This window comes from Ischnura elegans, chromosome 12 (genome assembly GCF_921293095.1).
Source record: "Ischnura elegans chromosome 12, ioIscEleg1.1, whole genome shotgun sequence".
Taxonomy (NCBI): Eukaryota; Metazoa; Arthropoda; class Insecta; order Odonata; family Coenagrionidae; genus Ischnura; species Ischnura elegans.
The window spans coordinates 90,382,954-90,404,497 of NC_060257.1; the positions used below are offsets into that span (position 1 = coordinate 90,382,954).

Consider the following 21,544-nt stretch of genomic DNA (forward strand, 5'->3'; position numbering starts at 1 on the left):
GCTCGTACTTCCCTAACACCAGACCAAAATGCTTTTGAGTTATCCCGTTACTCCTCTACCAGCGTTTTCATTTTAAAATTCGTCAATGCATTCTTGAAGGCTTACTTAAGCTTTAAACAACTTATATTTTTTAATTAGTAACACGAGATAATTACTGGATAAATCAGTATTGACATCTTCCATTTTAGCAGGGCATTCTCTCTGTCGCTTTAATGATTTTTTCACTCCCGCGTCAGCCCATCTCGTTAGACAATCTTTTTAGTATTTTACTAAAAAGGTTGGCTAACTAAAAACTTTTCAGCTGTGAACTTTTCCTGAGATATGCGTTACAAATTTCCTATTTCACTATTAATGGAAACCTATATGATTATTATTTTAAAGCTTATTTCCAATGGTTCCAAACATAACTACGACCACGTATGTAAACAAAAACACTCACTCTTAAAATGTGTTTATATTCACCATGAAAGAATGCCAATTCTACCTAATTTCAAGGAGCATTGAATTTAAAGTAACTAAAATTATACATTTTAAAAGAAGATGATAAATTCTTACCTACTTAGAATCCCCAAGGACGATCAACAGTTCCACGACGTTGGCCGCCATAGCCTCAGCAAACTTCCCAAGCACCCTGGTAAACAATCGCGTATCGCGTAGCGGAGGATTGTTGCACAAACTGGCACAAACTCGCATTTGCAGCGTTCCAGCAGCGTGCTGCAGGCATGCTTTGGGCATGCGCTGTTGATGCGCTGCAATTGCATGTTTCGCCAGCGTGCTGCGAAAGAGCGCTGCACAAGCGCTGTTACCGCGCTTCATTGAAACGGAAACGAACTTGCAGCTGTGAAACCCCTGTGCAGCGCTGCTGCAGCTATTTGTGTTTACAGGGGTAGGAAGTCTTTGATCTCATTAAAGAAAGATGAAAGTAACAAGAACTCGAAAACAGTGGAAGGATAGAATACTTACACGAGAATAAGACATGAAATATGTTGTAGTACAAAGAAGGCTAGAAAAGTGTGGATGAAAAATATCTGTGAAGAAATACAGAACAACCTTGTACGTGGAAAAGTAGAGGCCGGCAATAGGATAGTGAAAAAGCACTTCAAGGAAAGGAGCTTAAGGTGTAACACCCTAGTGGGACAAAAATGGAGAGCTAATGATTGAAAATGTAGCCAAAGCAAAGAGATGGAAAGAATATTTGGAGAAGTTATATGTACAACAGAAACAGCATAAGATCGAAAGCTATCGAAAATGAATGGAATTTTTTTTTTTTTTAACCCCCTAGTGTCGGTTTGGCAAAATAGCAATCCATTACATGGCAAGTGGGTCCACGCCAAACCATTGACACTTCAAAATTTAGGGAACAATTTCCCCCGTTTAGCCATTCACAAAGACTTCTATGACAACCACTGCAACAGAATTTAGGGGCTCACAATATGTCTTGATCACCAATTTTACACCCGAAATAAAGTTCATGATAAATCTGCACAATTGCAGTCATCACTTCCCTTTGGTCTTTAATCATTAAGTCCCCACAGATGTAACAAAATGAATTGGGATGATTTTTGCAAGATCATGGCATGATCGTGAGAAAACACTTAATCGCTCGCAAAATAACACAAGAAATCGAACACACCCCTAGAAAAATAAAGAAAGAACTTGGAAGATTAAAACCTAACACGAAGAGAGTGACATACTTGTTGTGATTGTTTTTGTTTGAATATGGCTGGTAATCTCCCAACTATCGTATTACTGTATTCATTTGTTTTTTTGTTCTTCACCGGAAGTTGGTTCTTTTAATAAATTGCAGTTTCGCCATGTTATTCAACACGTGTGGTCGTGTTCATTTACCACTCCTCCTGAATCTAAAACCATCGTCCCCCCAGTAACTATTTACAACAGGTTATGGGCCCAGCGCACTTTCCACTGCGCTGCTGAATTCAGATTTCTTTATTTTTGTGGTAAACCGTGTGGTAGCAAAGATGCAAGAATCTCAGGTCACTTCGCAGGCGTATGGTTTCGAAAAACTCGTTGGGCGGGAAAACTATTATGACTGGTCGTTCGCGATGACAAACTATTTACGTCGTAATGGATTGTGGAGTTGTGTCCAGGGAAGTGATAATGGCGAAGGTAAAGAACGTAGGGACGAGAAAGCTTTAGCAGACATTTGCCTTATGGTGCAGCCTGTGGTATATCCCCATGTAAGGCCAGCTAAAACGGCAAAGGATGCCTGGAATGCTTTATCCAAGGCATATGAGGATAAAGGCAAGTGGCGGTATGTATCCCTGCTTCGTTCTATGTGCCAAATGAGGCTCGAAAAGTTTGAAACCATGGACACTTATATCAGCGAGGTGATAATGTTGGCACACAAGCTCGAGGGTATCGGTGAGCCGATGGCGGAAAACTTTGTTGCAGCAATGTTGCTTCAGGGGCTGCCAAATTCGTATGACAATCTTGTCATGGCCATCACGAGTGGGGAGAATGTCTTAAATTTGGATCGTGTGAAGACGATTTTGCTAGACGAAAGCTACCGGAAGAGCGTGAGTGCCGGTCAAAATGCGAGTGTTCCCGAAACCACTGCCCTGTATTCCAAGGGCAAGAAGTACAACTCTTCGACCATGGCTGGGAGTTCATCAGTTGTGAAGGCGTGGAAGTGCTGGAACTGTGGTGAAAAGGGGCATCTTAAAACACAATGCCCGCAGTCGCAGAAGAAGAGGGATCCGAACGAGAACAGAGCCGAGGTTAAGGGAGAGAAGAAAGGAGAAAATAGGAAACCGCTGAGAAGTCTTCTGTGTGCCCTGTCGGCTGCATCGTGTGACTCAGATTGGTTTGTAGATTCCGGAGCATCCGTACATATGTCACCCCATGAAGACCGTATGCATGATTATTGTCGTGACGTTGACAGTCATATTGAGATTACTGTCGGAAATAACGGTAAGCTTAAAAGCAGAGGTGTTGGATCTGTGAACCTAAATGTAAGTGATCACATTTGTGAACTTAAACATGTTGTGCATGTTCCTGGATTGAAAGAAAATTTGATTTCTGTAAGTCAAGTTGCCGACAAAGGGATCACCCTATTGGAAAAAATCAGCCGATTCCATTGAAAATTCCAATTGAAATCAATTGAAAATGCCAATTTTCAATGGAATTTCCTTGTTTTCAATGGAATATCCAAAAATTCAATCGGATTTTCAAATTTACAACTGAAAATACGAATATTCCATTGAATATTAGGAAATTCAATGGAATTCGAAGAAAAGATACAATTGAATTGTCAAGTATTCCATTGGATTCTCAAATTTTCAATGGAATTCCCAAATATCCTATTGAAATCTCAAATACTCCATTGAAATCTCAAATACTCAATTGAAATAAAAAATACCGTTATACCGTTATTCATATGTTTACGTGCACATGGTAGTTGTGGTCAGTTGTGGTTAATTTTTTGCTTGTGGTGAAGACTATTTAGTATCGTTGTTATTTAACCTGTGCTTGATCCCCACAGCGTTGTTTTAGGTCATTCGTGTGTTTCTTCCGTGATATAGTGGAAGTCTTGATGTGATTGTTGTGCTGTAGTGCGTTCATTTAGTAATGTATCGTTTGCCTTCAGTTTTTTGACTGGTAATACTAACGTTTGTGTTTAAAATGTAAGCATATTTATATAACTTAATTATGCGTACGTGCGTTACGTCGCCGACAAACAACTACTAGCATTGTCGGAAAGTGTGTATCACGCAGGTTAGTTTGTGTGAAGTGAAATTCCCGTGTTCTTGTATAAACATGAGTGACATGTTTCTGTTGTGAAAAATAAGTTATGTTGGCTTCATGTCAAACCAGAAGTATATTTATCAGTATTTTAAAGAAGCCTTTCTTAGATAAAGACGTGTGAGATATTTGTTGGTGAAGTTGTTATCGCTAATCGCGGAAAAACGTCTTCTTTTCGACAACTATTCAACGTTGTTTGAACAGGTAAAAGATGTGGCTCTCATGGTATAGTTGTTCTGATAATCATGGCAAAACTATACAGATTTTCGATAACTATTCATGATTGTGAGAAGTGATGTAAGATGTGGAAAAGCCCAATTAAAGTTTTCATGACACTGCTTCTAAAAATATTTCAACTTTAATTTTTGTTCACGTGTTTTATTTATTCAGAATTCGGGATTCGTGAAATTTAGATTTTAAGTATATTCTACCTAATAATAAGTTTACCATATTGGATGTATTAATGTATTTGTAATTTTTTCAATTGAACTGTTCCATTGAAAAGTGACAAATTTCAATGGAATTTTTTTCAATTGTAAAAATTTTCATTTGAACGGTTCCATTGAAAATTTTTCAATTGAACTGTTCCATTGAAATTTGTCACTTTTCAATGGAACATTTCAATTGAATTTTTTCCCATTGAATTTTTCCAATAGGGCACTGTTGTTTATGATAAAAAGGGTTGTAAAATGTATGATGATGACTTTGTCTGTAATGGTACAGAACTAGCTACTGCAAGTAGAACGAGTAATGGGTTAAACCGTTTGGATGTTAAATCAAAGCAGGCATTTGTGTGCAATATTAATGATTATGAATTGTGGCATCAAAGAATGGGTCATTTGGGTATGCAAAATATGATATTGTTGCGGGATAAATTAAGTGATTGCATTGATTTCAAGTATGAACCTGCTGATGATTGTAATGCTTGTGTTCTTGGAAAACAGCACAGAAATCCTTTTCCTAAGGAAGGAGGTACTAGGGCAGATGAGGTACTAGGTCTTGTTCACTCTGATCTGTGTGATTTTGGTTCTAATGTAAAGTCATGGAGTGGGTCAAGGTACATTCTTACTTTGATAGATGATTTCTCTCGCAGAACGACTGTTTATTTCTTAAAGAGCAAGTCTGAAACCAAGCAGAGAGTGATTGATTTTGTAAATATGGCTGAAAATGTAACTGGTAAAAGGTTGAAAATTTTCAGGTCTGATAATGGAACTGAGTTCTTGAGTGATGAGTTACAGAATTTCTTTAAAAGCAGAGGAATCACACATCAGAGAACTGTAAGGTATACTCCACAGCAAAATGGTGTAGCAGAGAGACTGAATCGCACCATTCTGGAGAAAGTGCGATGCATGCTCTTTCACGCAGGAAGTCCTAAGGAGATGTGGGCAGAAGCAGCTAACACTGCTGTGTACTTATTAAACAGAAGCCCCCACAGGAGTGTCCCTGACAATGTCCCTGAGGTCCTGTGGTCAGGTAAGAAAGTCAGCTATGATCAGCTCAGGGTGTTTGGTTCTGATGCATATGCTCTAATCCCTGAGGAAATAAGGGGGGATAAACTAAATCCTAGGAGCAAGAAAATGGTCTTTGTGGGTTACTCTTCAGCTTCCAAGGGGTATCGTTTGCTTAATCCTGAAAACCCGAGAGAAATTCTTGTTGCTCGTGATGTTAAATTCATTGAAAATAGTTTCACTGCAATTAAGGCTATTGGTAAAGGGAAGAAGGGTTCTTTCAGTATGCCTGTGCCTGTAAACTTAGATGATGATTTGCCATTTACTTCAGTGTGTAATGTCAGTGATGATGTTCATTGTCAGAGTGAAACAAATGCCAATGTCAATCACATTCATGGAGCAGAGAATGATATTGAAAATCTGTCTTTTGCGGATGCAAATGAGGTGCAAATAAATCCTGGAAATAATGTCGATGAAGGTGAAAGGAGGTATCCTATGAGGGAAAGGCAAAGGAAGGAATTTCCTGGTTTTGAGTTATATTTAGCATGTGATGAAAAGGTAGAACCTACATCAGTTACCGAGGCATTAAATGGTACTGATAAAATTCATTGGAAAGAAGCTATGGAAAGAGAGATCAGTTCTTTTCAGGAAAACGATGTGTGGGATCTTGTAGACAGACCTAAGGGTGGAAATATAGTGCAATGCAAATGGGTTTTTAAATTGAAGCGGAATGGGGAGGGAGAAGTGGACAAGTATAAGGCTCGCCTGGTAGCTAAGGGTTTCTCTCAGCGTTATGGTATTGATTATCTTGACACTTTTGCTCCTGTGGTGAGACATGATACCTTACGATTGTGTTTTTCAATTGCTGTTGCTCATGGTTTGCATGTACATCACTTGGATGTTTCCACAGCCTTTTTGAATGGTTCACTAAGTGAAGACATTTTCATGTACCAACCGGAAGGTTTTGTTTCAGATGCAAGTAAAGTGTATAAGTTAAAGAAGGCCATTTATGGCCTGAAACAGGCTTCGCGTTCCTGGTATGAGAGAATGGATGAAGTCGTATTAAGTGTTGGTTTTAAGAAATCTCAACATGAGCCTTGTGTTTATTTTTGGAGAGATGGTGCATCCATGGTTATAATATGTGTTTATGTTGATGACTTTTTTGTATTCTTTAATGATGAAGTTCAAGCTGAGAAACTGAAACAAAAGCTCCACTCTTGTTTTAAGGTAAAAGACTTAGGATCAGTCGTGGATTGCCTGGGAATGAGGGTAGAAATGGGTAATGGTAAAGTAAAGTTGAACCAAAAACAGGTAATTTTGAACTTGCTGAGTAAGGTGGGGATGGCAGAATGTAAATCTGTGTCAACCCCTATGGTTCCTGGCACTCGACTGACCAAGGGTGAATCGATAACGTGTGATAGTGTACCTTACCAACAAGTGATTGGAAGTTTACTGTATTTATCAGTGTGTACCAGGCCTGATATATCCTATGCTACCAATTACCTCAGCCAGTTCAACAACTGCTATGGAAATGAACACTGGCAGTGTGTGAAAAGAGTGTTAAGGTATTTAAAAGGAACAATTGATGCAGGAATAGAATTCCGAAGGACTGAGAATAATCCGGATATTTGTGGTTTTGTTGATGCGTCATTTGCTAATGACGTCAACAGAAAATCAGTGACTGGGTATGTTTTTGTGTCTGCTGGTGGACCAATCTGCTGGGAGAGTAAAAAACAAAGTGTAACTGCCTTGTCTTCAACCGAGGCAGAGTATATTGCCATTGACTCTGCAGGTAGGAAGGGCACTTACTTGAAGGGGTTACTCTCTGAGTTATGTGGTAGGAAGGGGCCAATTCTTTTATGGAATGATAACCAGAGTGCACTAAAATTAGCCTCTGACAATGGATTGCATGCTCGCACTCAGCATATAGAAGTGAAGTTTCATCACATCAGGGAACTTGTTAAGCATAAGAAGGTTGTCCTCAATTACATGGAATCTGAAAAAATGATTGCCGATGTGTTTACTAAGGCACTTAATGTGACTGCACACCGCAAGTGCATTATTCCTCTGGGTATGGTTAATTGTAAAAATGCAATGTAAAGTTGGTAGATTAAGGGAGAGTGTTGTGATTGTTTTTGTTTGAATATGGCTGGTAATCTCCCAACTATCGTATTACTGTATTCATTTGTTTTTTTGTTCTTCACCGGAAGTTGGTTCTTTTAATAAATTGCAGTTTCGCCATGTTATTCAACACGTGTGGTCGTGTTCATTTACCACTCCTCCTGAATCTAAAACCATCGTCCCCCCAGTAACTATTTACAACAATACTGAATAGACCACTGGTTTGTTTCATAGATGAACATCAGCAACTGTGACTGCCAAAACACATGAAGACACATTACAACGTGTCCAAGCATGTTAAAACATGTGGCGAGTAACTTTTACGATGTAATTCCGCATGTTTCCCAATGGTTTTACATACAATGTATTTTTTAACGTTTCCCAAAGCTTTAAATGGAAAGAAAGGTCTCAGCTCTTACTTTAAAATTGAGGAGGACAACAAGGTCAAATCCTGAGTCCCCAAATGCTGGTACAATATGTACCTACCTATTTACCAAATTTAATTTTTGTATCCAGATTTTTGAGGCAGCCCTTCATACCAACTCCAATTCCCTCCCCTTCCCCTTATATTTTATGTACTATCAATCCTTTACGAAAGAGGAACAGTGTATTTATCCCTTAAAAACTTTTCTATCAGCCACCATATCATATGCGATAAAAAGTGAATAAAAATGGTTTTTTAATGTTTTTTTTTTCAATTTTCATCCCCTAAATATTTTCAACCCCAGTCAAGTTTGTCTCTTTCATGACCCTTATAGCATCAAAGCGTCCACTTTTTTAATCAGAAGCAGATAATAGTAGTAAAAGTCCCTTGAAAAGCAATTAGTTTACATTTGAGGTTGGTTTCCCAAATTTAGGGGTTGCTTCTAAAAATGGAGGGTGATAGAAAACAATGGAGGTCATTTTCAGATTCAGCAACCCAAAATTAGCCAGAAACACCCTAAATTGTAGCCAGGCATTTTTTGAACATTACTTGATCATAAATATTGCACACAGGAATCTCCACTCCTGCGATTTCATTGATTCCCACCAGTCGCCCTAAATAGCGGCACCCCAGTCGCAAGGATACAAGTAGGAAAGATAAGTATGAAAGATAAGTATAGGATAAAAGTAAAACCATGAAAGGAGGAGGACCTCCTTCTTCCATGACAGACTCTTACAAGGCAGCTACCAATTTTTGCTCTTTACTCATAAAAAAATGCCTTTGGGCATTTTTCACAAGAGATGCAATGAAATTAAATAGTAATGCAAGACCGATGAATTAGGTAATTTATGTTAGATTAGAGCCATTGTGACCCACAGGAAGTCAATATGGTAGTTTCTTTCATCAAAGAAAATGAAAGACATAGATTGTGATTCATTTCCCACCATTAGTGCACTCATAATATACAAATTACATATATATATAATTGGTTTTATAAATCCCAGTTTAGACGAATGTTGATAGTCAATTTTATCCTCATTTGAAAAAGGCCAGATTGGTGGCCATGCGATGCCACTCCACATGACGTCACGGGGACCTGGATGCTATACAAATAGTCCAGAGTTTTATCTTTGTTATGCATTTGGGTCTTCTTTCTGAGGAGTCTGTCATTGGATTCAGTGACCCAAAATTAGCCAGAAACACCCAAATTTGTAGCCGAGCATTTTTTTAACTTCTTTTTTGCAGAACAGTGTAATCAAGCACATAAAAGGTTAAGAAAACATTATTGTTTTAGGGGATTGAAATGCTGTCATCAGCAAAGTCCAGGATGGAAGAATAACAGCAAAATATTGATTAGGAAATCAAAAAAAAAAGAGGAGAATGGAATTCTTGGAATTCTGCCCAGAGCACAAATAGCGGTTGCCAACACACTGCCTAAGAATGTTCAAGGAATGTTCAACCATTTCTAACAGATCGCTAGCAATTACAGAGGTTAAGGAGTCTTGATGAAAGTCTTCCGGCGGTGAAACCCTCGCTATGGCAAGAGCCAACACCGAAAGGGTCTCGTAAAAACGAATTTTTTAACATGCTTGTTATAGGGTGCTTTCCAATCGCGTATCTGCGCTGATCTGTTTTAAACTGTTTAGCTCAGAGCGTGTTCCAATCGCAGCTGTGACGTCATCTGCGCTAAACAGATGGGAACACATCCTGCACCGTCGTTCGTCTGCGCTAGCAGACAAAACTTGTGATGGCGGGAAAATATATTGGTGACGGAAAATGAATGAATGAATTCCACCATCTCAAAGATAAGTATGATGATCATTTGAGAATAATAAACAATAATTTGATCTATATATGTCTTACATAAGTTTAATTAAGCTCGTAATGTCGGAAATATAATATTATCTTCGTCAAACGTAATGATTGATATAACTCATGAGCAAAGAACGATAGCAAGAGGAGGCTAGTAGATTTTCTAGAGTAATTGTCCCTATCAAAAAAATTAGAAATGGAGAATGTTAGCTATTTAACTAAAATGTTATATTGCTTAGATTCTAAGCAGATTTATTTCATTAGCTTACATGGATAGCGGGCGTATTATATACCAAATTTCCTTTAACGTTCATGTGGCGTTAATTTCATTCCATTAATTGAAATTCAGTACCGCAAAATAACTATAGAATCGGCAGATTTATAATGCGGTGTTAAAATTTTTTACGGCTTTACCTGCGTGATATGGATTTAAGTTGTATATGTATCTCAATCCAGAAATGCGAAATGAAGTATAAGTGGTATAACTGCCGGCACTGTAGCAGTTCGGGAGAGGTAATGAGGAACTTGCATGGGTCTTGGGGGGTGAGGGAGTTTTTCCCGCGCTTTAAAATTCGTTATATTTATCATTAAATATCTCGCGAAGGAAAACTCAGATTTACATGCGGTTTTCTTTGTTGTATTCAGAAAATAATTTTCTGTCCGCCTATGAAATAAAAAAAATTCATGCAAGTTCCTCATTATTAAGTAGCGATAGTTCCATTATTTTCTTTCAATTAATACTTACTAGTGCTTATATAAATACAAAATGATATAGACGAATATTTATCATCCTTCTTCAATAATAATGTGGCGAAGGTCAGTTCAAAAGCTACAGGTCATTTGAACATTCAACTTTTGCCGCCGATAGGTCCACCATTTGTAAACACACCAGCGCAGATGCGTTCCAATCGTCTGTTTCAGTGTGCGCTAGTGTGTTTCAATCTGCTGCGATGTGAGCTAGTCTGCGCAAGGTGATTGGAAAGCACCCATAGGGTCAATTGACGGTGCATCGGCTATCTCTCGTAATAGCGGGGGTGTCGCTATAGCCCATACTCGCTTTAACGAGGTTCCACTGTCTATATTTTGATAGATAGGTATGCCTCAACTCTTGACTTCTCTGCTGCTGTTAACATCCAAGCCTTGCTCTCCAGTGGCGTAGCCATTGGGGGGGTTCTGGACCCCCCCCCCCCCCCCGAAATACAAAGGCACAATTATTTTTCTCCATAAAAGATAACAAAATATTGCAAAATTTTTTTAACAAATGAATTTTTTTCGATTATGAAGGCGTTAAAATTAGTTTAAAACCCTCTACTTAGTACCCTGTTTTTCCAATATTTCTCCCCTGATTTTGGACCCCCCCATACAAAATTCCTGGCTACGCCACTGCCGCTCCTGCAGAGAACAATGCTTTAAATGTAGGAGGGAAGACAAAGGGAAGAGATGGAAATAATACCTGGAAGAATTATGCAATGGAAGCAAACTCAGAACAAAAATTGTCAAACAGGAAAGTGAAATGGAAAATGACGTGAGAGTGAGCACATTAAGATCAGAATTTGATGCTGCAATATGAGCCCTGCTAAGGAATAATGCTTCAGGAACAGCTGATATTCCAGCAGAGCTCATCAAAAATGCAGGAGAGAGGACTTTGAATCGACTGAACAAAACCATCAGTGAAATGAACTCAACTGGAGATTTGCCAAAAGACTTTGAGATTAATATCATCATTACTATGCCTAAAACAAAGAGAGCAGAGAAGTATGAAGATTTTAGTACCATGAGTTTGACGATGCATACATTGAAGATACTGACAAGAACCATCTATAGGGGAATAGAACATAGAGCAGAAGAATTCCTGGATGAGGACCAATTCTGATGTAGGAAAAGCAAGTATAAAAGAAGCAATTCTGGCTCTTAGGCTGCTTATAGAGAAGAGAATGGAGAAAAACAAACCGACTTTCACAGCATTTGTCGATTTAGAGAAGGCGCTTGACAATGTGGAATGGAATTCAATGCTTAGAATCCGGAAAGAAATCGGAGTGCTCTACAATGATCGTAGAATTGTTCATATTTTGTATAAAATCCAAGTAGCAGTGATCAAATGTGGACCCAATGATGCAGAAGCAAGAATAGGAAAAGAAGTGAGACAAGGGATCACTTTCCCCCATAACTTTTAATTTTTGCATCGAAAAAGCCAATCACTGAAATCAAGGAGAAAGCTTTGGGTGTCAATGTCAACGGAGAAAAAATTAGTACGCTGGGATTTGCTGGCGAAATAGCACTTGTAGCCAAGACAGAGAAGGATTTAAAGAAGACTATGGCAAATATGGAAAGGACAATGGCAAGATATCAGCTGAAAACCAACATTTGAAGAAATTGGAGAAGAAAAAAACCAACTTTTATAGCATTTGTTGACTTGGAGAGGGCCTTTGATAACTTGGAATGGAATTCAATCTTAAGAATTCTGAAAGAATTGGATTGTTCACAATGATCGTAGAAATGAGTACAGTTTTTATAAACGTAGCTGCGATAAAATCAGCACCCAACTATGAAGAAGCAAGAAAAGGAATGAGACAAGGGTGTGCACTGTTCCCAGTAATTTTTCATGCAATTTGCTAACAACATTACCATCATAGCTGAGAGTGAAAATGATAGGAAAAAGACTATGACAAATATGGAAAGGACAATGGCCAGATATCAGCAGAAAATTGACAAAAGGAAGACAAAGATACTATGAGGGGCGGATCCAGGATTTTTTTCTGGGAGGGGCACAAGCAAGGCCGTATCCAGGATTTTGTTCTGGGTGGGGCACAAGGATACCTCGTAATACAAAACGAACGCAATGATATTAGGACCGTATTAAAAATCTTGCATATTTTTGAGGGTCTGGGGGGGGGGCACGTGCCCCCGTGCCCCCCCTGGATCCGCCTATGGATACTATGTAATATAAAGCAAAAGAGAGGAGCCTAGGACAAAGATGAAACTAGGGAAACAAAAGCTTAAAAGTGTGCAAGAGTTTGTTACCTAGACACCAAATAACCATTTCTGGTTAAGAAAGAAATATGTAGTCAGTAGAATAGCTAAGGCGCAAAAAGCTTTCCGCAAAAAGAAGAATCTCTTCATAACTGACTACAAAAGTATAGAATTATGAAAAAAATTCAGCAGATGATACATATGGAGCATGTTTCTATATGATAGCGAGGATAGGAGATAGGAGGTCTACATCAGCAGAGAAGTCTTGAGTGGAAAAATACACAGAGGAAAATTCATTTGCCTTGACTAGGATTTCCACTGAGGAAAATGATGCCTTGGTAGCTCAACTGGGTTAAGCACTCGACTGGAAATTGGGGGATCCGGTTTCGTTTCCTAGTCGAAGGGAATGAATTTTTTCTCTGTGTATTTTTGGCACAATTTGTGCATTGCAGGTGACTCCATAAAGATATCACCATGGCTACTCCTGGCAGGAGCGCAGATAAGAATTAAGGCTAGGGGAGGTTTCAGGTGCAACTAATACTGGGGTGCCTGGGGGTGTGGTATACCCACCGGGGTAAGCGGTTGGTGCAGGAGCCCTCCACCAGAAAAAAATTTAAGATAAATCGCTCTAAATGTTGAGTTTTACGGCCTTATGAAGGATATTTTGTTAGTCCTCACACTATTCTATAAGCAATATTAATCCAATTAAGTAAAATAGATTTAACTTAAAAATTTCTCTGAGCTCTGGGGGGGAGGGGGAGGTTTAACCCCCAAAACCCCCCCCCTTGCTGCACCACTGAGTCCCGGTATACTTCAAAAAGAGTGGAGGCATTCAAAATGTGGTGCTACCAAAGAATGACGAAGATTAAAAGGATTGACTGAGTACACAATGAGAAAGGGCTGAGAAGAGTGGGAGGAGCGACAAGTCTTCTAAAAATCTTGGTCAGAGGACGGGACAGGCCACATTATGATGAGACATGATGGCCTGATGGAAAAAATCGTAATTCCTTGTCTTATGCTATCAGTTCTTTATCTACAATAGATGATGCCCTGCTATAATGCAATCATTACATTATTATTCATCATTTCAGCAGCAGTGTAAGAGAGAAAGCCTGCCCCTGGAAAAGATGTAGAAGTGACTGTGAGAAATTGGATTAGGCATGCTGAGGAGCGCTTGCAGGGGAAGAAGAAAAATAAGTAATATGTAATTTCCTGTGTTAGCTTCTTGTACTAAGTAGTCTAATCAATAATTATAATGAAATTGATGCCTTATTTATTTAAATTCTTGTCCGGACCTGGTATTTATTGGTAATAAACAAAATTCAGTCCTAATCCTTAATGCGTGTCCTGAAGGTGTCCGGAGCAGACACCTTCAGGAGGTCCGTAGGCAGTATTTTTTACTGACATGCAGACATGCAGTGGGCATCCTCTGGCATAAATATCCTCTGGCATGGGGATGGCCTACGGATGTCCGTAGGCCACTTGGCGGACAGTCACCAGACATCCCAAAGATGTCCGTGTGTGGGGTAGAAGGGAAGAAGGGCAAGGGATGGCCCCGAATGAATTACATAGGGTAGGTTCAGTGGTGCGGACTCCATGGGGCCTGAGGGGGCCCGAGCCTCCTCAAAAATTGGTTATGGGAGCGACGAAAAAGTGTGTCAGGCTTGTCGATTTTCCCCGGAACGTCCAGATATCAAGATTTGTGTTATCAGGGTTCTAATGGTGATCATATGACTCTTCTAAAATGCTTAAAAAACTAAAAACTCACTATGTATAAAATTTCCTTGGGCAGAACCCCGGTTTGGGCCCCCCCAATATTTTCTGTAAGCCGGCACCCCTGGGCAGGTTATAAAAGAACGTAAGAGAAAAGAAATATGACACTGTGAAAAGGTTAGCAGATAGGAGAGCAGAATTGAGCAGCTGCACATATAATCAATCATTAAGATATTGTTGACATATGGTGATGAGACATTTTTACTCTTCCATTTATACAATAGGCAGTACTAATTTGTACATATTTTAACCGTGTTTTATTGAGAGAATATACTTGGATAGTTTTCCTTTGGTGATTACAGCTGTTGGTTTCTTGTGGGCTGTGGGCTTAAGTAATGGGAGTTAAATTAATAATATTGTCAAACAATTAACACCACAACCACTCATCATTACGAATTACATTTGCAAGCTTTACACAAACAAATCAAAAAAGAAAGAATGAGAAACAATAATATTTCAGCCTACAGTAAAGAATGAATGCCTACTGTTCTACAAATATTATTCAATTTTTTAAGCAAAACCAGAGCATGGCAGAGTAATAATGACCCAGATAGCACGCAAGCTGACGTCCAGCTTAACTTTCTCTTGTCACGTCAAGCTTGACATTTTCTAGCTTCATTTAGGTTTGGATTGTCAAGCATGATCCAATACAAAGTTGAATCAAGCTTGCCAATCTTGCAAGAGCTACAAGGATAATGAGATGTTATGATTCTTTTGCAAATAAATTGTACTGTTTAAAGGAAACTTGGTTCACTCATTTTATCCTTTTCAAACTTGATAATTGTTATTCAAACTAAATGGACATGTATGATATGATTCGAGCTTAATTGTCTAGTCATGTTAATGTTCATCTTCATTCATATGACCTTTACAAGAACTTGACTGAATACTAGAACCTAATTCCATTTCCAGTAATAGAACATTAGTGCACTAATTTCTGACAGTAAGATTGATGTGAATAATATACAAGCTGGCATTGGCAGGCTTGATTCAACAACCTTTAATTTTTAGGCTTGATTCCAGCTTGAGTTGGTAGGCTTGAACCGATCTTAGTATCCTAATTGTGGCAAGCTTGCATGGTGGGAACTTGTTTGTATGATTCAAGCTTCCTTTATTCAAGCCTGACTGACCTGATAGGTCAAGTGGGAATCAAGCTTGATTCCAGCTTGCCTTATTATCTGGGGAGATGGTTTTCTCTTACCTTTTATAAAATCATCCTTAACTAAGGTGGCTGAACCCCGATGACGAATAGTTTTCTCTTGAGACCACCTATAGGCACCAAACAGTCAGAACTGCCCTGGTGAAAATGAACTGTTCACGAACCGTTCAAGAAGCATTAAACGAAGTGTTCAGAACCTGTTCACTAAGCGTTCATTAACTGTTCGGGAACCGTTCAGGGACTGTATTTTGGGCCATTGAACCGTGACGAACCGTTCCAATAAGCTGTTCAGCAGGCGCTTCCCAGCTGTTCATGAGGTGTTCAGCTGTTCATGGAGTGTTCTGTAATCATGCAGGAAGCGTTGCACGAAGTGTTCAGAACCTGTTCCCTAAGTGTTCATGAACTATTATTGAACTGTTCACGGACTGTATTTTGCCCCATTGAACCGTGACGAACCGTTCCAATAAGCTGTTCATGAGGTGTTCAGCTGTTCATGAGGTGTTCAGCTGTTCATGGAGTGTTCTATAACCGTGCAGGAAGCGTTGCACGAAGTGTTCAGAACCTTTTCCCTAAGTGTTCATGAACTATTATTGAACCGTTCACCGACTGTATTTTGGCCCATTGAACCGTGACGTACCGTTCCAATAAGCTGTTCAACAGGCGTTTCCCAGCTGTTCATGAGGTGTTTTCAGATGTTCGTGAAGCATTCTTTCAACTGTACAGGAAGCGTTTACCATAATACCAATGATGATTAACATCTCGAAGTGTAGGTCTGACAATAATAATTGTGTAAATAACACTTGTGAGAATAATATGCAAAATTGTTTACCAACATTTCGATACATTCCTCATGCCTTATTCTGGGTTATGAATGATAATTGTTGTAAATACCCAGACAGCACCGAGAAATTATTTACACGTGTTTTTTTGGTGTAAATGCGGTGTAAAAATAAAACTCGGATATTTTCATAATAAAACCCGTGTACAGAAGTATTCTGCATTTAAACGCACATTTTGCTATACTTTCGGTATGAAATCTATTCCTGCCATAATTTTTATGTTTTTTAAATTGCTTGCGTACTTCCAGATAGGCAAATGTATAATTTTAAAAATATATTTATTTATATACGTCCGTGACTTGATCAAATGACTGGATCGTCCTTTCAAAAATTGCCACCTTGATAAATATTGTTTCAGATGTAAATTGATGAGCGTATTTAATATTGGCGAATAATTCTTTTTACAATAAAAGAAGATAATGTTTTTCGTGATATTTCTGATATTTCGTGATGCTGATGGTAGCAGACATGTTGGACTATGAGTTCTTGTTAGCACCGTGTGTGGCGCTCCGTGTCGCTGGATAAACACAAGGACAAGGACCAAGGACGCAAGATGCAACGATAAAACCTCAGGTAACTCAACGCGCTAATATTGCAACCTCTGCCGTCTACTGCTCCTTGCTGCTTTCATAAAGAGGTGAGTTATCAATTTTTATGCGACTTACATTTGTTTGCCATACGTAATCTTATAAATGTGACCTTTACCATGAGGTTCGTGATGTCATGAAAATGGCCGAAGGACGCCATTAGGTAATAGCGCATATGTAGTTCTATTATTCATATTCTATTCTGTTATCCTTGGGATTTTTATTGGATCTTAATTTATCATTTCTCATCTGTGTGATATAAATACTTCAAATACAGCTGGGATTCGGCGGTATTCGTCTTCGGTTCTACTTCGACGCTATCTTCGTCCGGTGATAGGTATATTTTTCATAAATCTTTGAGCGTCAAAATTCCAAGTACCCTTTAAGTAACTATGTTAAGGTTCTTGGCTGATTCTATGGTTTCAATTTGCTTTGATTTCGATTCACATTTATTTGTCATTCGTAGTTAACTTTACAAATGTGTTGCTTTCCCTGAGGTCGTGGCGTCATGAAAATGGCCGAAGGTTCATTGTCAGCCTTCCCTTTTCTTAGCCATTGCGAAAATATATATTATTCTACTGTTTCATCCACTGAGTTTTTGTTGGCTCTTAATTCATCATTGCTCATCCGTGTGGTTTAAACATATAGAGCCGTTATTCGACGCAATTCATATGTTTGCCGGGAGATTTATTTGTGTTATATTTTTGGGCGTCAATTGGTGATTTTATTGGGCTGTTTGGTCCGGATTTTTCAATTGATATTTCGGAGAATCAAGTATATGAGTGCTAGTGTGTAGCATATTGCCACGATGCTTTAACGTCGCGGTTAGTATGCTCGTGAATGGTTAAAAAATGAAAGCTTTTTTCGTTGCTGTAATTATAATTTGTTACGGTGATATATGTTATAATATAAGCTAATTATATTTCGTTAATTTCGCAGTAACACTCGGAAAATAATCCTGATAGAAAGGTGTTAATTATTTTTTTATTTACAATCTCGTGCCAGCATTTTTTTTACCATCCCTTACGCTCTAAATGTTTTAAATTCGGAAAATTTTAAAATCTCAAATTTGCTCTTTCCTTGCCTTCATAGTCTAGAATAATTTTCGCGTTTATTGAATTTCACCAGAGTAATATGATGCCTGTGTATTGGAGGGATGTAAATGGCTCATTAATAATCTTAATCAGTCTACTTCATGGTCTTCATTTGCATTTCACTGCTCTGTTATATTGGTAAGTTGTCTTGGAGTATGGTTTTATGATTTTTAATCCACATTTTCATACACACATTGAATGGATCCAAAATAAGTATCGTAAATTACTTGATTACAATATTGAGAAAATACTGCATAAAGACCCAGGATGCTATATATATGTGCATTAATTGAATTTGCAAGCTCCCTCAAATCGTAGAAGACAAATTGGAATGTTCAACTTAAATGGCATATTGTTGGATGAGATCAAATTCACTGATTTGTTTTATTTTATAACTTTTAGAGTTCCAAACATCAATACAAATATTTCGCCCCATTTTTGTGTCCATTATTACCTGCCATCCAACTACACCAAAACAGTGCAATTTATGTTGTAATAAATTTGATCTTTCTCATTCTTCTTCCTCAAGTTCTAAGAAATATAAATAAAATAATGTAACTGTGTGGTATATCAAAATGTTGCCCTCTGTCAATATACACTTTTTTCCATTTATCTTTTTCTTGAGTTTAGATTTAGTAAAAATATCATCAAATTAATTCAACACTCAAGTGTACTCATTTTAGAGAAGGGTGGGTGGAGATGGACTCACTACTTGTAACTTAGTCTCATCCGCATGAGAATACTATGAATAGGATTGGAGGCAAGACTGAGGCTGGTATAATGAAAAAGTATTTTCTGAGGCATGCTCACTCAAGAGCCAGCAAAGGTCACGGCATACTCTATAGAGTCTTCTGCTCTGTTAAAGATAGAAAGTTCACGACAAGAGGATTGTTTCCTGATGATTAGGACATATTTCAGTTCATATATATTTAAGAGTTGGTTAGATTTCAATATTATATGTAGGGAGAGACATCAGCCATGCTGCAAATGACTGTACTTTTTTAATTGGTGTGGTACTAGACGTGCTCCTCATATTTTTAATAAAAACTATACTGAGATACTAAAATACCATTTCTTATATATATCACTGTGTCTCGTTTTCTCTTGTGAATATTTATCTAAGTGATGGCATGACATGGTGCATGGTGTAAAGAAATAATTTTGAGACCATACAATCATAAAAATGTTTTAATGTGTCCTTTGCATTTATAAATCTAGGAAGCTCCATTGGAAACATTGGTTATGGTCGTTTGATGGAGGAGGATAAACATTCAAAGCTGGCCGTAGGAAGGAGTCTGGTGAAAAGGGTATAGACCATACTCTGTGGCGTGATGTGGAATACAGGTACCAAATACTTATTCAAAAGTTATATCTCATGGAGGGAAAAATGTTGGCACTTAGTTTCACATGATGCCTAAATATGGTAGTATAAAATTGTTTGTTAGACCAGTTTGCACCAGGTTCCATATTTTCTAAATTTTTGTTGCGTTCATCATGGCATCTTTGTTGGAACGCTTACTAGTTGTAGGCTTTGCAATGTCATTCGTCATTGTATGTGAAAAAGATAGTTCATATGCTATAAGTATTGCTTCTGCATTAAGAGGTATTAGCACATAGATGAAGTGATTGATAGCTTTGCTACTTCAACAATAATAATGATTTTAATTTTTTTCAGGAATGATTCGGCATTGATGAGTGCTAGTACGAAGATAAAATCATGTTAGCATGGTATGGTAGACCAGAACAATTTTGACTCCTTAAGACATATTTAAATTTATGATTTTTTACATATTTAGTTACATTTTTCATTGAAGTACTTGAAAATTAATTACAATTTTGTTTACGTGCATTTATTTCTCTATACTCACTTTGATACCAATTTCATAGGAGTAGAAGTCCTAATTATTGAGTGTTGCTTTCTGTCCATTCTTAGATTTTATTTTCAGTCACTGTGTGGTTTTTGCGGAGGATATGTCAATTCAACGGTTTCTTTGAAATGAGATGGGCTTGAGTAGGTTCCGGGACTGACTTGGGTGTCGAATTAGGTCGTGAAGTACCACCAACAGGATTTTCGTACAGCTCTGATAAATTTAAGCTGGCTGTTTTCTTGGATTCAATTTTTTTAAGCAATATCCTTTGGGTTATACCCATAAAGATTCGAAGTTTCAACACATGTCTTATTAAGGTTTTGATGGCTGCTCATTGACAGCATCATAGTGTTTGTGATCAGTTTCGTCATTCATTGATTCGTCAACATTCTCTGGGTCAATGATGATTTGTGTTTGAATAGCTTTTTCAAAGATGAAGTCCACGTCATTGAACTCTTCCGGTATAAAGGGAAAGATTTCTGCTACACTGAATCCTGAAACACCATTTTGCATTGTTGGGATCTTAATATACGCTTCATGAATGTCGCAATAAGGATGAAAGTTTTTTCTGGGTCAAAGTTATGTCGTTTCCTGAAATCTTCTGGAGGTCATTAATCCATAAGGGCCTGTCCCACTGTAAATTAAACACTTTCTTGAGAGAATCATTAAAAAATCCAAAGGCAGTGATTATGCGGGGGTATAAAGACAACATGAACATGATTACGTCTATGGAATTCATAGCTATCAAGAGAGATTTGACTTCTATGGTTGTCCATAATCAATTACACATGAACTTTCATAGTTGATTTTTTTTATCCATGAAATTTTTGAGCCAATCTGCGGAGAGTTCTTCATTTGCCTATCTGTTATCAGAGCATTAGTAGATTTAGTCTCTCTGGGTTAGTAATCCTTTATATCTTAAGGAGGCCAAATAACCGTAATGATGAAGGGTTAATATTGATAAAACTATGTGGAATGTTTGCACTATTTGATAAAATCATGTTTTTTTCTACCTGTCAGTGGGAAGTAACAATTGTTGAGCTCTTGTTTCATTTCTCTCTAGTACATATATTAAAGATTCACAATCATTATCTTCATTGAATCGCTGACATTGTCATGGCACTCTTTTCACTCTTATATAACCAAACTGTTTCCTTTGTCTCTGCAGGTGATAGTATGGTTCTCGTGTTTACATAAAAGTTAAATTCTTTTGATTGTTCTTTCTGTATTTGATGGTATGGGATCACGAGTATGGTTTTTCCTATTAATGAAGCCCTTTTTGTGATTGTAGATGCTACTGAGTATTTGATAGTGAGTGGTTCATTCCACAATGAAGTTTCACAGACCGACTGTAATTCACTAGGGATTTTAAGTCTCTTGATTGCTGGGGATACGAATGAAGTCTCATGTATGCTTTGTTTATTCTGTTTTTTGTATGCTTTGTTTTGTATTCCGCCATTCACCTAATAGTGCCCAAATAAATGTTTTCTTAAATTGAAGTGTCATTAAATTTTTAATCTGCATTTGAAAGGTTTTCCCATTTACTTTGTTGAAATAAGTCACCTAGCATTAGGTGGGCTTCTTCAGTGATCACCATCATTAATGGGTGAGTTTTTCTGTGTAAGTCCTCATGCTTAGGATTGGTAAGCATTCCTCATCCATGAGATGTCAGACGCCAGTGGCAACC

The 21,544-nt window shown here is 38.0% G+C and overlaps 1 long non-coding RNA gene across 2 annotated transcripts; it reads left to right on the plus strand.

The window, feature by feature from the left end:
- The first annotated feature begins 16,386 nt into the window (after positions 1 to 16,386).
- On the plus strand, positions 16,387 to 21,356 carry LOC124169351. 2 transcript variants are annotated; one of them, XR_006867103.1, is made up of 3 exons: positions 16,387 to 16,945; positions 19,208 to 19,333; positions 19,665 to 21,356. It is a non-coding gene; the product is annotated as an uncharacterized LOC124169351 (long non-coding RNA). The 2 variants fall into 2 exon arrangements; XR_006867104.1 differs by lacking the exon at positions 16,387 to 16,945 and adding an exon at positions 16,962 to 17,232.
- Positions 21,357 to 21,544: the final 188 nt, after the last annotated feature.